The 12798-nt window shown below is 35.4% G+C and overlaps 1 protein-coding gene across 2 annotated transcripts in view; it reads left to right on the top strand.

Annotated features, from left to right (window-relative positions):
- Positions 1 to 433: 433 nt before the first annotated feature.
- TMEM40 (transmembrane protein 40) overlaps positions 434 to 12798 on the top strand; it is a 38076-nt gene continuing 25711 nt past the window's right edge. Inside the window, exon 1 of one of the 2 annotated variants that reach the window (XM_023498203.2) lies at positions 434 to 536. The gene's annotated coding sequence lies outside the window, so the exon portion shown is untranslated. Of the gene's footprint in view, positions 537 to 11991; positions 12371 to 12798 lie in introns of those variants that run through there. The other variant, XM_012543646.3, reaches the window with a different exon arrangement.

The raw sequence follows: 12798 nt of genomic DNA, 5'->3' as shown, positions 1-12798 counted from the left end.
GGGCTTCTTACCCTTGCTTAGGTCATGGATCCCTTTGGCAGTCTGACCATACCTCTGGACTCTTTCTTATAGTAATGTTTTTAAGTGTATAAAATGAAAAACATGAGATTACAAAGGAATATCATCATAGTGTTATCAAGTTATATTTTTAAAAGTTCAGGGTTGCAGGTTAAGAAGCCCTGTTGGGGAAATATAACCAATACAGATAGGTAAATAAAGGATGAAGTGAGGGGTGGGATAGAAGCACTAATCAGGGGTGGCAGAAACCAGACAAATACTTCCCTAAGAACTGGAAATGACTTTAGAAATCCAACCTCCCCTTTTCATAATGGAGGAAACTAAGCTGTAGATAGTCATGTGATTTCCTTAGGGTCAGACATATAGAATAGTTAAGTGGAGGTGACTTGAACCCAGGTCCTCTGACTCTCTAGCCACTGCTCCTTGCTGACTCCTCACTGGGTACCTACATCATCTGGGTGGCAGCATCCAAAGAAGTTTGAAGTAACCAACAATCTCTGACTTCAAAGAGCTTGAAGGTTAGCTGGGGAAATGATTGGTTGACTGATGTCTTTCATCAAAAAGGACCAAAATGCTGTCACTAAATTGGGGTCCAATGTGTTCTACTGTGACTGATTTGAACAACTTTTGAGGAAAGAAGGCAGAAGTAAATGTGTAAAGAACTAAATAATTTATGGTCACACACATTTCTGGCCTGTCCACGATGAATTACCATTTAAATAGCAAATGCAATAGGACTTCAGAGGAGGGACAGATCATCATAGGACCTGAGGACTAGGGTAAAGCCACTGCAAGTCATTTCCCTTGTAAGCCACAATTTCCTCATCTCTTAAAAAAAAAGTTCTATTTTTTGTGAACCACACTGCTCAATTTCTAAGGTCCCCTTGAGTTCTAACACTCAATGAGAATCAGCAGTCTGGTGGTGAAATTGAATCTAATCAAGTGACATAAGCTTCTAGAAAACATAAAATTTTACATCATTTGTAGAACAAAGTAGAACTAAATGACATAACAGACAACAAACAACTGAAAAATGCATTTGATCTATTTTCCTTCTCAAGTCAGTCAGAGATTGTGTTATCTTTGGCTCTGTGTGTATATCACACACATGTATACACACATATAGAAATGTATTAACAATGAATTCACATATGTGTGCATACACATATACAAATGTTTCACACACACACACACACACACATATATATATATATATATATATACATACATATATATGCATGTGTGTGTGTGTGGATACATATCAGAACTGAGATGAATTTTCTTTGGGGGAGGGGGAGATTTCCTTTTTTAACCAAAACTGTGTTTTCTTTTTAATTAATAGAAGCCTATTTTCTTTCCTTCTGACCTCATTGGGAAAAAAGAAAGAAAAACAAAATCCTTTGCAATAAATATGTATCATTAAGCAAAACAAATTCTTTCATTTACTATATACAAAAATATATCTCTTATTCTATCCTGTATATCTGTCATGTCTCTGTAATGGATAACATATTTCCTCATCAGTTCTCTAGATGATGGATCTGGAAGCACGGATGGTCATTATATTGATCATAGTTGTTTGTCTTTACAAGGCAGATACTATTGTAAAAATTGTTCTGGTTCTGCTCATTTCATTCTTTATCAGTACATAAAAGCCTTCAGAATTGTTCGTTTTTATAACTTTGACACTATAGTGTAAATTTATGTAAACGTAAGTGGACTCTTTTTGGACTGCATTTCCTTGGTGCAGGAAACTGCTTGAGAGGAAACTACCTCCATAACTGCATTTGCTCCAGAACTTGGGAGTCACAGAGAGTTTCCTGGGGCACTTGTGTAGAAGTATCTTGCATAGAGATAAGAAATTGTGGTGACAGAGATTCAGTTATCCAAGGGAAATTAGAATTTCCCCCTCCCAGGAACAGAGGGAGTTATTAACCTTTTAATATACCTTAGTGATCATTTTCATTTTTCAAAAAGTGACAAAACCAACAAAGGGAAATTGTGTTCTGGATCTTTTTACTAATGACAGAAAGGTATGGTTGCTGTTAAGGAAACAATGGGAAACTTGAGTCTCCATCTTAGAGTTTGAACTAAAGAGGGAGAAAAAAAGTATTATTAGTCTTGACATGCATGCTACATTTGGGGAGATTTCAAAGGGTTCAGGGAAAGGAAAAAGTAGATACTACAGCCTAACATTTTATGGGGCTGACCTACCAAGGGGGATGAAAAGTTCTCAAGAAGTTCTAAGGAATGAAATTCTGAAGATATAGAAACAATTTAACATAGAGAAAAAAGAGGCTAATATAACTTTGAAAGAGGTCTCTGGTACATAGTATTGTATTTACCTCTGCCCAATTTAATAATATAATAACTTCTCACTCTCTTCCTTAGTTTCCCTCACTCCCATATCCAACCAACTGCCAAATTCTGACATCTCTACTTTCACAGCAACTTTCACATGTAGCATCTTTTTTTTTTTTCTATTCACATACTAAGACAGTTGCTCCTTATCACCTCTTTTTGTTTGAGCCTTTTCTGTTGTCTCCTAACTGGTCACTTTATCTCATATTTTCCTAACTCCAATCCATCTACTACACAGCTACCAAAGTGATTTTTCTTAAACTTAGATCCTACTATGTTACTCCTCAATTCAATAAATTACAGTGACTCCCTGTTGCCTCCAGAATAAAACATGAGCTTTCCACTTTGGTTTTTAATGCCTTTCACAACAGAGTGCAAATCTATGTTTCTAGCCTTAGCCACACTTTACAATCCAGAAAAACTGGTCTTTTCTCTGTTCTTCACATAAGCCACTCTATCTCTGGTCTCTTTGTCTTTGTACTATAAAGGCTTTACATGCCTGGAACTCTTCCCTCACTCCCATGTTATAAAATCCTTCAAATCTTTCAAGATGTAGTTCAGGTTTCGTCTTTGACTTGGGCTCTGACTCCTGTCCCAGTGCTAGTGCCCTCCCCCATGACTCTTTTATTTAACTGCATTATATTTGTAATCTGGAGCTCACTATTTTGTTTTATTCTAATAAATATACTCCAATATATTTACTCCATGTTTTCTCCTTCAATAGAATGAAAATTCCTTCGGAAGAGGGATTATTTTATTTTTTGTCTTTACATCCCTCGCAACAAATCCTATGCAGAAATTGTTGTAGGTGATTCTTAAATATTTGTTTATTGATTGACTTGGATAAAAGTATAGATGGCATTGTTAAGGAATTTGTCAATGACACACTGGTCTCAAAAGTATCAGACTAGAATATTGGGTCAAATCAAATAATATTACATTTAAAAGAAACAAAAGTAAAGTCTTATAACTGGGTTCAAAAAAATCAACCTGGGGTATGTATGGATAGGAAGCTGCTTATATGAAAAAGACCTAGAGATTTTAGTAGACTACAAATTCAATAAGATTCAACAGCATAATATGGTGATCAAGAAAACCTATCAACATATACTACGTGTTAAGAATGGCATGGCACTAGGAATACGAAGGAAATATTGTCCCATTGTACTCTCTCCTGGCCCAGTCACAACTGGAGTATTGTATTCCATTCTGAACACCATTTTAGAAAGGACATAGATAAAAAAGGAAGAAATCCAAAGGATAGTAACATAGATATGAAAAGCAACTTCATACCATATGAGAATCATTTGAGGGAATGGGATATCTATATATCCTGGAGAAGAATAAAAGAGCTGTCCTCAAGTAGCAGTCTTGTTCTCTTTAAACATAGAGAGTAAAACGAGGAGTAATGGATAAAAATTGCAAAGAGGCAAACTTAAGTTTTAGATAAAGAAAAACTTAAAAGTAATTCCCAAAATGTGGTGGGCTTCCTTGGAAGAGAGTTGAATTTCCTTCTTTAGGAGTCTAAAGCAAAGACTGAATATTCACTTGTCAAGTACAATATATGTGTAAGCTGCAGAGCAGAAGCTGATAGGAAAGGAGTTTCCCCACATGAAGTTTCCTGTACCAAGGAAACTGTAGATATGATCCAAATGTATTGCATAAGAGTTTCTCTTCTCAGGTCATCTTCTACCTTTCAGGTAGATTGTCATGGAAATCCCTTCTAATACTGAAATTTTACAATTCTGTGATGACTCTTTCTTTTTTAATTTATTGACAGTTTCCTAGATTGAATGAATGAATTAAAAAATAGCCAAACACTAGTATATGCAAACAGAAAAAAACCTAAGCAGCCTTTTATTTCAGATAAAATAATTGGGGGGTGAGTAGAAATGGGAGTGGGAAATAAGGCTTAAAGGAGAGTTCAGCTTCAAGGAGACTAGAAAAGCCCCAAAATCTTAATAGTGTAGCTATAGGGCTCAGGGTTCTGTGGGGTATTAAATATGTTTAAATGGATTTACTTTGAACAGCATATTTTCTGGGATTTTAAAAATTCATTTATGAGTTTTGTTAGTTTGTTGAAGAGTTTGATTTAAAATAAGTTTACAATTAACATAACTTGTTAAGTTTGTATTTTCTTCTTTTATCCCCCCCTTTCTTTTTGGTGAGGCAAATAGATCACATTTGAACTCAGTCCTCCTGACTTCTGGGTTGATGTTCTCTCCACTGCATCATCTAGCTGTCCCTAAGTTTGTATTTTCTTCAGTACATACATGCCATGGCATCACCTCCTTGATGTCATGCTCCTCTTCAAGAAACAATCTCTTCAGTTCTTCCAATAGAGAAGATATAATTAGGCTTAACTGTACCACTATAAACAAAGTTTTGTTTTATAATATTAACTGATCATATTAAATGATATAATATTATCATTTTCTCTAATTGGACTTCTCACTTGTCAATGATAAGACCTTTACTTTGGAATTACTCTATCCTCTTTTTCCTTTCCTCTTTCTGTCTTTCCTTCCCTTTTCTTCTTTTTCATGATATTATATCACTATATCACTATATCATTCTATATCATTTAGTATTTTAGTCAGATTTTGTCCACAACTGCTTTATCTTGATTTGAGAAGCATGAATTGATTGAAACACTTTTGATTTTGGCTCAGGGGCTTAATTATTATTCAAAGTTCTCCTTGAAGTATATGCAAGGAGGATTTTCAATTTTTTGAATTTGGATTTTCTCTGTAGGATTTTCAAATTTTGTTTCTCAAATGTCCAGCTCTTGTCTTCACTATGTATAGGGAATTTTACTGAGTAGAGAATTCTAGGTTTTAGATCAATGCCTCTTAATTTTGTCTATACTGTGTTCCAGTTTGTCTGATTGTCTTTCATCTTCCCTGAAAAAATCTATTGTGAAAATGAGTAATTTTGATTGTATTAAATTTTAAAAGTTTTTGTACAGACAAAACCAATGCAGCCAAGATTAGAAAGAAAGCAGAAAACTGGGGGGAAAAATTTACATCCAAAGGCTCTGATAAAGGTCTCATTTCTAAAATATATTGAGAATTGACTCAAATTTATAAAAATATAAGCCATTCTCCAATCAATAAAAGGCAAAGGATATGAACAATTTTCAGACAAAGAAATTAAAGCCATTTCTAGTCATGAAAAATGCTCTAAATCGCTATTGATTAGAGAAATAAAAATTAAGACAATTCTGAGGGACCACTACACACCTCTTAGATTGGCTAAGATGACAGAAAAAGATAATGACAAGTGTTGAAAGGGTTGTGGGAAAACTGGGACACTAATGCATTGTTGGTAGAGTTGTGGACTGCAATTTGGAGCTATGTCCAAAGGACTAGCAAACTGTGAATACCCTTTGACCCAGCAGTGTGTCTACTAAATCTGTATCTCGGAGAGATCATAAAAGAGAGAAAAAGATCACATGTGCAAAAATGTTTGTAGCAGCCCTTTTTATAGTGGCAAGGAACTGGAAACTGAGTGGATGCCCATCAGTTGGGGAATGGCTGAATAAATTATGATATATGAATGTAATGGAATATTATTGTTCTGTAAAGAAACAATGAGCAGGATGATTTCAGAAAAGCCTGGAGAAACTTGCATAAATAGATGCCAAGTGAAGCGAATAGAACCAAGAGAACATTGTACACAGAAACAGCAAGATTATGTGATGATCAACTACAATGGACTTGGATTTTTTCAACAGTGAGGTGATTCAGGCCAATTCCAATAGACTTGTGATTGAGAGAGCCATTTGCCTCCAGAGTGAGGACTATGAGGACTGAATGTAGAACACAACATATTTTCATCTTTTTTATTGTTGTTTGCTTACTTTTTTCCTTTCTAATTTTTTCTCTTTTTGATGTTTTTTTTTTCTGTTGTGCAGCATGATAAATGTAGAAATATGTTTAGAAGAATTTCACATGTTTAACCCATATTGGATTACTTGATGTCTAGGAGGGGTGGGAGGAAGGAAGGAAGAAAAATTTAGAACACAAGGTTTTGCAAGGATGAATGTTGAAAACAATCTTTGCATGTATTTTGAAAATTAAAAACTATTATTTAAAATTTTTTTGAATTTCAAAAAAAAATCACTGTGAGTAGGAACTGAATGTGGACCACAACATAGTATTTTCACTTTTCTTTGCTGTTTGATTGCATTTTGTTTTCTTTCTCATTTTTTTTCCTTTTTTGATCTGATTTTTCTTGTGCAGCATGATATTTGTGGAAATGTGTATAGAGGAATTGCACATGTTTAATATAAATTGGCTCACTTGCCATCTGAGGGAAGAGGTGGGGGAAAAGGGAGAGAAAATATTTAAACATAGGGTTTTGTAGGGCTGAATATTGAAAATTATCCATGTATATATTTTGAAAATAAAAATCTTTAATTAAAAAAAATCTACTATGATCTACCTTACATCTCTTTCTAGTCACAGTATGTGGATCCCATTTCAGACTCATATTGTCTTCTGTCTTGGTTGCTGTTGCTGGTCTAGCAGCCTCTAGTCAGTTTGCCTTAAAATAGCTTCATCACTTTATTATCTATATAATATCCCTCATGTATTGCCTTGATCACAGTCACTCCTTATTCAAAAATTCATACTGGCACCCAAGTAGAATATAAATTGGCCTTAACATTGAATCTGTCCAAAATCTAGTTCTAGTCTACCTTTATTAGTCTTACACATAGAATTCTTCTGTACTTTTTAGATAATGTTTTTTCACTATTTTCACCCTCATCCTCTGCTCTTGTCCATCTCCAAATCTTTGTCCATGCTATCCCCTATCCATGAAGTGGATTTTCCAAGCCAGTCTTCCCATATCTGTCTAGATGACTGGCCTTCTTGCAAAACTCAGTTCCAAGGATTTTTTCATTGAAACCTTCTTTGAGCATCTTAGTTAAAAAGTATCTTCTTTCTCCTTTGTATATCCTCCTCTATTTCAGTCCCACATATGCATATCTCTCGCTCTACATTCAGCTGTAAGATTTTTGACTTCATGGATTACGTTATAACCATATGTATTACAAGTACTTCACACAAAGGAGAATCATAGTAACATTTTTTTAATGGCATAAAGTGTCAGTCATAAAAATTTTTTCATCTATAAGAATTCATGGGGGCAGCAAGATAGTGTACTGGATAATATCAGCCTTGAAGTCAGGAGGACTTGAGTTCAAATCTGGCCTCAGTCACTTAACACTTCTTGGCTGTGTGACCTTGGGCAAGTCACTTAACCCCAAGTGACTCAGCAAAAAAAAAAAAAGAAAAAAAAAGAATTCATGAATTCAAAAAATGAGGTCACAAGAGGCAATTTAAAATGAATTACTTTATTAATAATATGTTGGGAAAAACATTGCTTTGCTTTTATGTCTAATAAAAGCAATTCATAAACAGTTTAAATTTTAAAAAAAGGAAAAAGAAAAGTCCACTGTGATCTTATTTTTCTTTGGGAAGTGAGTTTCTTATTTCTCCTGATAGTTTAAAGTATTTTTCCTTTAACATTGGGATGTTTAACCATAATATTTCTTGATGTTTTCAATCATAGATTATTTTTTGTTGTGGTCCTATGGGTTTTTTCTATTTGTGTTATAATTCTTAATTTTTTTTAATTAAAAATTTTTTCTTAAAATTTTTCTGGAATATGATGTTCATATTCTTTTATTTTACTAAATTTTCTAAAGTATTAGAAATCCTGAGGAAAACCATCCCTGAATGTGTATGTTTTCTAGGTTTTGGATGATTTTGTTATTTTTGAGCCTGTATTTTCAATAACCTTGTGTTGTATGTAATCCCATTCTTTGATTGCAGTATGTCTTTTGTTGCTACTTCTGTTGGATTTCTTTTGAAGTTTTCTGCCAAATTCTATATAATGCTTATTTTCTTCATCATTTCCTAGATGTTTTTGCTTTTTAAAAAGTCTTTTAATATTCTCCTGTAAATAAAAAAAAAAACCCACTTTCCTTAAGATCTCTTTTTAATTGTGATTTTCTTAGTCTTCCTTAAGATCTATTTTTTATTGTGATTTTCTTACTCTTGCCAATTCTAATTCTTGCCAAATAAATGAGCTGTTTATCCATTTGTAATGTCTTTTTGTATATTATCTTTTTCATCTGTACGGTTCCTCATCCTTTGTTTTTTTTTTTGTTTTTTTGTTTGTTTTGTTTTGTTTTTTTGCTTCCAAATGTATATCGGATTAGTATTTTTCTTAACTTTGCTCATTCCAGTTTTCATTTTCATTTTCACGTACATCTTCCCTTGTTCAGTATTTCTTTCTATTTATTGTTTTTTCTTCACTTCTATTTTCTTCTCTCCTCCCCTCTTCTCTTTTTTCATTTGTTCCTTTCTTTTTCCTTTCTTCTTCTTTCCTTTGACTAGTCCTTCCTTTCTCACCCAGGTTGGAAGTGCAGTGGCTACTTGTTCATGGGCCAGATCCCACTATTGACTATGAAAGCTTTGACTTCTTTTATTTCCAGCCTGAACTGATTTACCCCTTTTTGGATATCCTGGTGCCTCTCTGCTCCCATGCATTCACTATATTGGTGATGGATTTAGTGTAGATGCCCATTTGTTTTTAGTCCTATGGGAGCTCTGAACTTTTGAACTAAAGCAATCTGCCAGCCTTAGCCTTCCAAGGGGTAGGGACTACAGACATATGTTATCCCATCTGGGTCTATTTTTATTTTTCAGCAGTAATGTGAGTGACTAAAATGGAAATATGTTTAACATGAATGTACATGTATACCTATATTGGATTACCTGTTGTCTTGGGGAGGAGGAAAGGAAAGGAGGGAGGGAGAAAAATTTGGAACTCAAAATCTTATAAATATTAAAAATTATCTTTACATGTAATTAGAAAAGAACTATTATTAAGCACAAAAAAAAGTAATGTGAGAAGCTCCTTTTGAACTTGGACACATTGCCAGGAAAGCCTCTTTACTCTGTTGTGTCATCCTTCCTAAAACGAGGGTCATCCAATCCTGTGTTAAGATATTTGGAGACACCACTGTTTCCCAGAACTAAGACCGAGCAAGCAAGCTGTGAGCTAAGCTTGGCATAACAACAATCCTTTGTGTTCTGCATAATCTCACCATATGGCAGTGTATTGCTTTGATCAGCATCAGGTGTTCATTGAGGGATTTATGCCCCCTCTTTCCCAGGACTTGAGAGTCAACATGCAGAAGCCTAAAGATATCTTTCACCTCTCTTGACATGCTCACAATCTTTTGCTTGTTAAGTAAACCGAGCCAAGTTCTGCATTCCTGTTCCCAACACTCTTAACTCTGGTTCTGTTTGTGTCTGTGAGACAATCAACTTGAAGACTGGTCCCATAGGACCTAGGAACACCCGCATTGTCCATACTTGAGCCTGCTGTGGGAAATGCTACTCAAGACTTGAGAATGATTATGTCATGATCTAGCCCACTTGTGGTTTTATATATGTACAAAACACTACCTTGCCTAAGGATGTTAAGCTCTCTTTTTGGGGAAGAGGGAGTGGAGATATATTCTGGTTGCAAGTATTTCTTCACTTTGAAATTAATTAAACTTCTGTTTATGTCCTGACTCTTCCGTCTCTAACCCTGCTCTTTTTGGTTCTGGCCATTCCTAGGTTAGAGGCTGGTCTAGTGGATGTATGCCTTTCTTAATTATGACTCTTACTGTAATTAATATGAAATAGACTTATCTTAGTAGAATGTAAACTCTCTAAAAACAAGAATTATGATACTTTTTCTCTTTGTATTCCTAGAACCCAGCACAATATTTTTTTTTCCAAACCTATGATTTTATCAATCTAGGGGACTCCCTGTGTGAAAATATTTTCTGTAATGCAGATGTGCCTAGTAAGTATTGGTTGATTTTGGAGAGCAATTTTAAACTATGCCCAAAGAGCCACAAAACTGTGCACCCCCTTTGATCCAGCAATATTATTAGGAAGTCTATATCTCAAAGAGATTTAAAAAGAGGGGAGGACCTATTTGTGCAAACAATATTTACAGCAGTTCTTTTTGTGGTAGATAAGAATTAGAAATTGAGAGTATGTTCATCAGTTGAGAAATGGCTGAACAAGTTGTGGTAGTTGATTTTGATGGGATACAATTATGCTATAAGAAATGAAAAGCAGTTAGCAATAAGAGAAGTAAAAGAAATTAGAATATGTAATGAGGAAACAAAATTATCACTCTTTGCAGATGATATAATGATATATTTAGAGAATCCTAAAGAATCAACTAAAAAACTACTAGAAAAAATTAACAATTTTAGCAAAGTAGCAGGATACAAAATAAATCCATAATAAATCATCAGCATTTCTATATGTTACCAAGTTCAGCAGTAAGAGATACAAAGAAAAATTCAATTTAAAACATCTGTGGTTAATATAAAATACTTGTCAAGACAAAGTCAGGAATGATATGAACACAATTACAAAGCACTTTCCACACAAATAAAGTTAGATCTAAACAATTAGAAGATTATCAAGAGCTCATGGGTAGGCCAAGCTAATATAATAAAAATGACAATTCTACCTAAATTAATCTATTTATTCAGTTCCATACCAATCAAACTGCTAAGAAATTACTTTATAGATCTAGAACAAATAATAACAAAGTTCATCTGGGAGAAAAAAAGGTCAAGAATTTCAAGGGAATTAATGAAAAAAATGCAAATGAAGGTGGCCTAGCTGTACCAGACCTAAAACTAAATTATACAGCAATGATCGTCAAAACCATTTGGTACTGGCTAAGAAATAGATCAGTGCAATAGGTTGGATTCACAAGACACAATAGTCAGTGACTATAATAATCTAGTGTTTGATAAGCCCAAAGAATCCAGCTTCTGAGATAAGAACTCACTATTTGACAAAAATTGCTGGGAAAATTGGAAAATAGTATGGCAGAAACTAGGCATTAACTTACACCTAATACCCTTTACCAAAATAAGATAAAAATGGGTTCATGATTTGGACATAAAGGGTGATATTATAAGCAAATTAGGAGAACAAGGGATAGTCTAACTCTCAGATCTGGAGAGCAATTTGGAACTATGCTCAAAGGGCTGTCAAATTGTGTGCATACCCTTTGATCCAGCAATTTCTCTGCTGGGCCTGTATCCCAAAGAGATCATAAAAAAGGGACCCCCACATGTGCAAAAATGTTTGTAGCAGCCCTTTTTGTGGTGGCAGGGAACTGGAAACTGAGTGGATGCCCATCAGTTGGAGAATGGCTGAATAAGTTCTGGTATATGAATGTTATGGAATATTATTATTCTGATAATCAGGAGGATGATTTCAGAGAGACCTGGAGAGACTTTCATGAACTGATGCTGAGTGAAGTGAGTAGAACCAAGAGAACGTTGTATACACCAAAGGGAGCTGCCATCATAGATCCAATCTTCCAAGCAATTTTTTACTGTCCACACAAAGACCCCTAACCTTCCTCTCTTTCCTTTCTATGTATTACCAAGTAGCCTGCTCTCCCCAGCATAAAGAAGTCAAACCAGTCCGTCTCCACCCAGACTGATCAGGCAGGTTTGTCTACATAAGTAGGCAGCTGTGTTAAGACTGGAGGTCCTCAGCTCTGCCTCTGCCTCTCTTGGACCAGAAATCCAGGAATCCCAAAGACAGGGAAGCTAGCCTGTGGGTCTGTTTGCTCCCCAGAGCTAGATAACAGGATATCAGGAGCTCCAGCCTCTCTCGGTGGCCCATGTTCTTGAAGGGGACCCACCCCCCTAGAAGAAAAGAGCCTCAAGAGGAACAAGACAACTATAGAGATGAGTCAGGGTATGGGGCCCAGCAGGGAGGGAGCTGCCAGAGTCATGTGTTGCTCATTCAGAACCGTCATCGTCATGGTGCTTGGATGGGCCTGCCCTCTTCCTTGATATGTTCTTCTCTGCCCATCCTTGTCACAATCCTCTGAAGCACATAGCAGCAGTACTCAACGTCCTTGCTTCCGAGAACAGGTACAATAGATACTCTGCTGGTTTTTCAGTGGGGTTGTGGTTTCCTCTGAGTTATTGAGGGGAATGGGGAGTTTTGGGGGAGAGAAGGAAGGAAGGAATATTAAGGGCAGTTTGCTTACGAGTTCTTTCCAATTAACTAGTAGTGACTTGTTTTCTCGAGGGGGGAAACCTAATTATTATTGGGTATTGTCTTCCCTATTCTTGGGTACTTTTCTTAATAGAAACTTGAAACCTTTTTGTTTTGTGGTAGAAATATACTGGACTAAGGCTGGAGAATTGGGTTCAAGTCTTGACTCCTCTCCTGATAAGCTGTGTGATCTTGGGCAAGCCATTTCATGTTTAAAGGTCTTGATTTCTTCCTCTATAAAACAGGTTTTAGACTGGCATCAGGGCTTCTCAATCTAGGTTATTATATGAACTTGTTTTTT

Source organism: Sarcophilus harrisii, chromosome 1 (assembly GCF_902635505.1).
Source record: "Sarcophilus harrisii chromosome 1, mSarHar1.11, whole genome shotgun sequence".
NCBI lineage: Eukaryota > Metazoa > Chordata > Mammalia > Dasyuromorphia > Dasyuridae > Sarcophilus > Sarcophilus harrisii.
The sequence above is the reverse complement of the archived record's forward strand: the minus strand, read 5'-3'. Positions and strand labels throughout refer to the sequence as shown.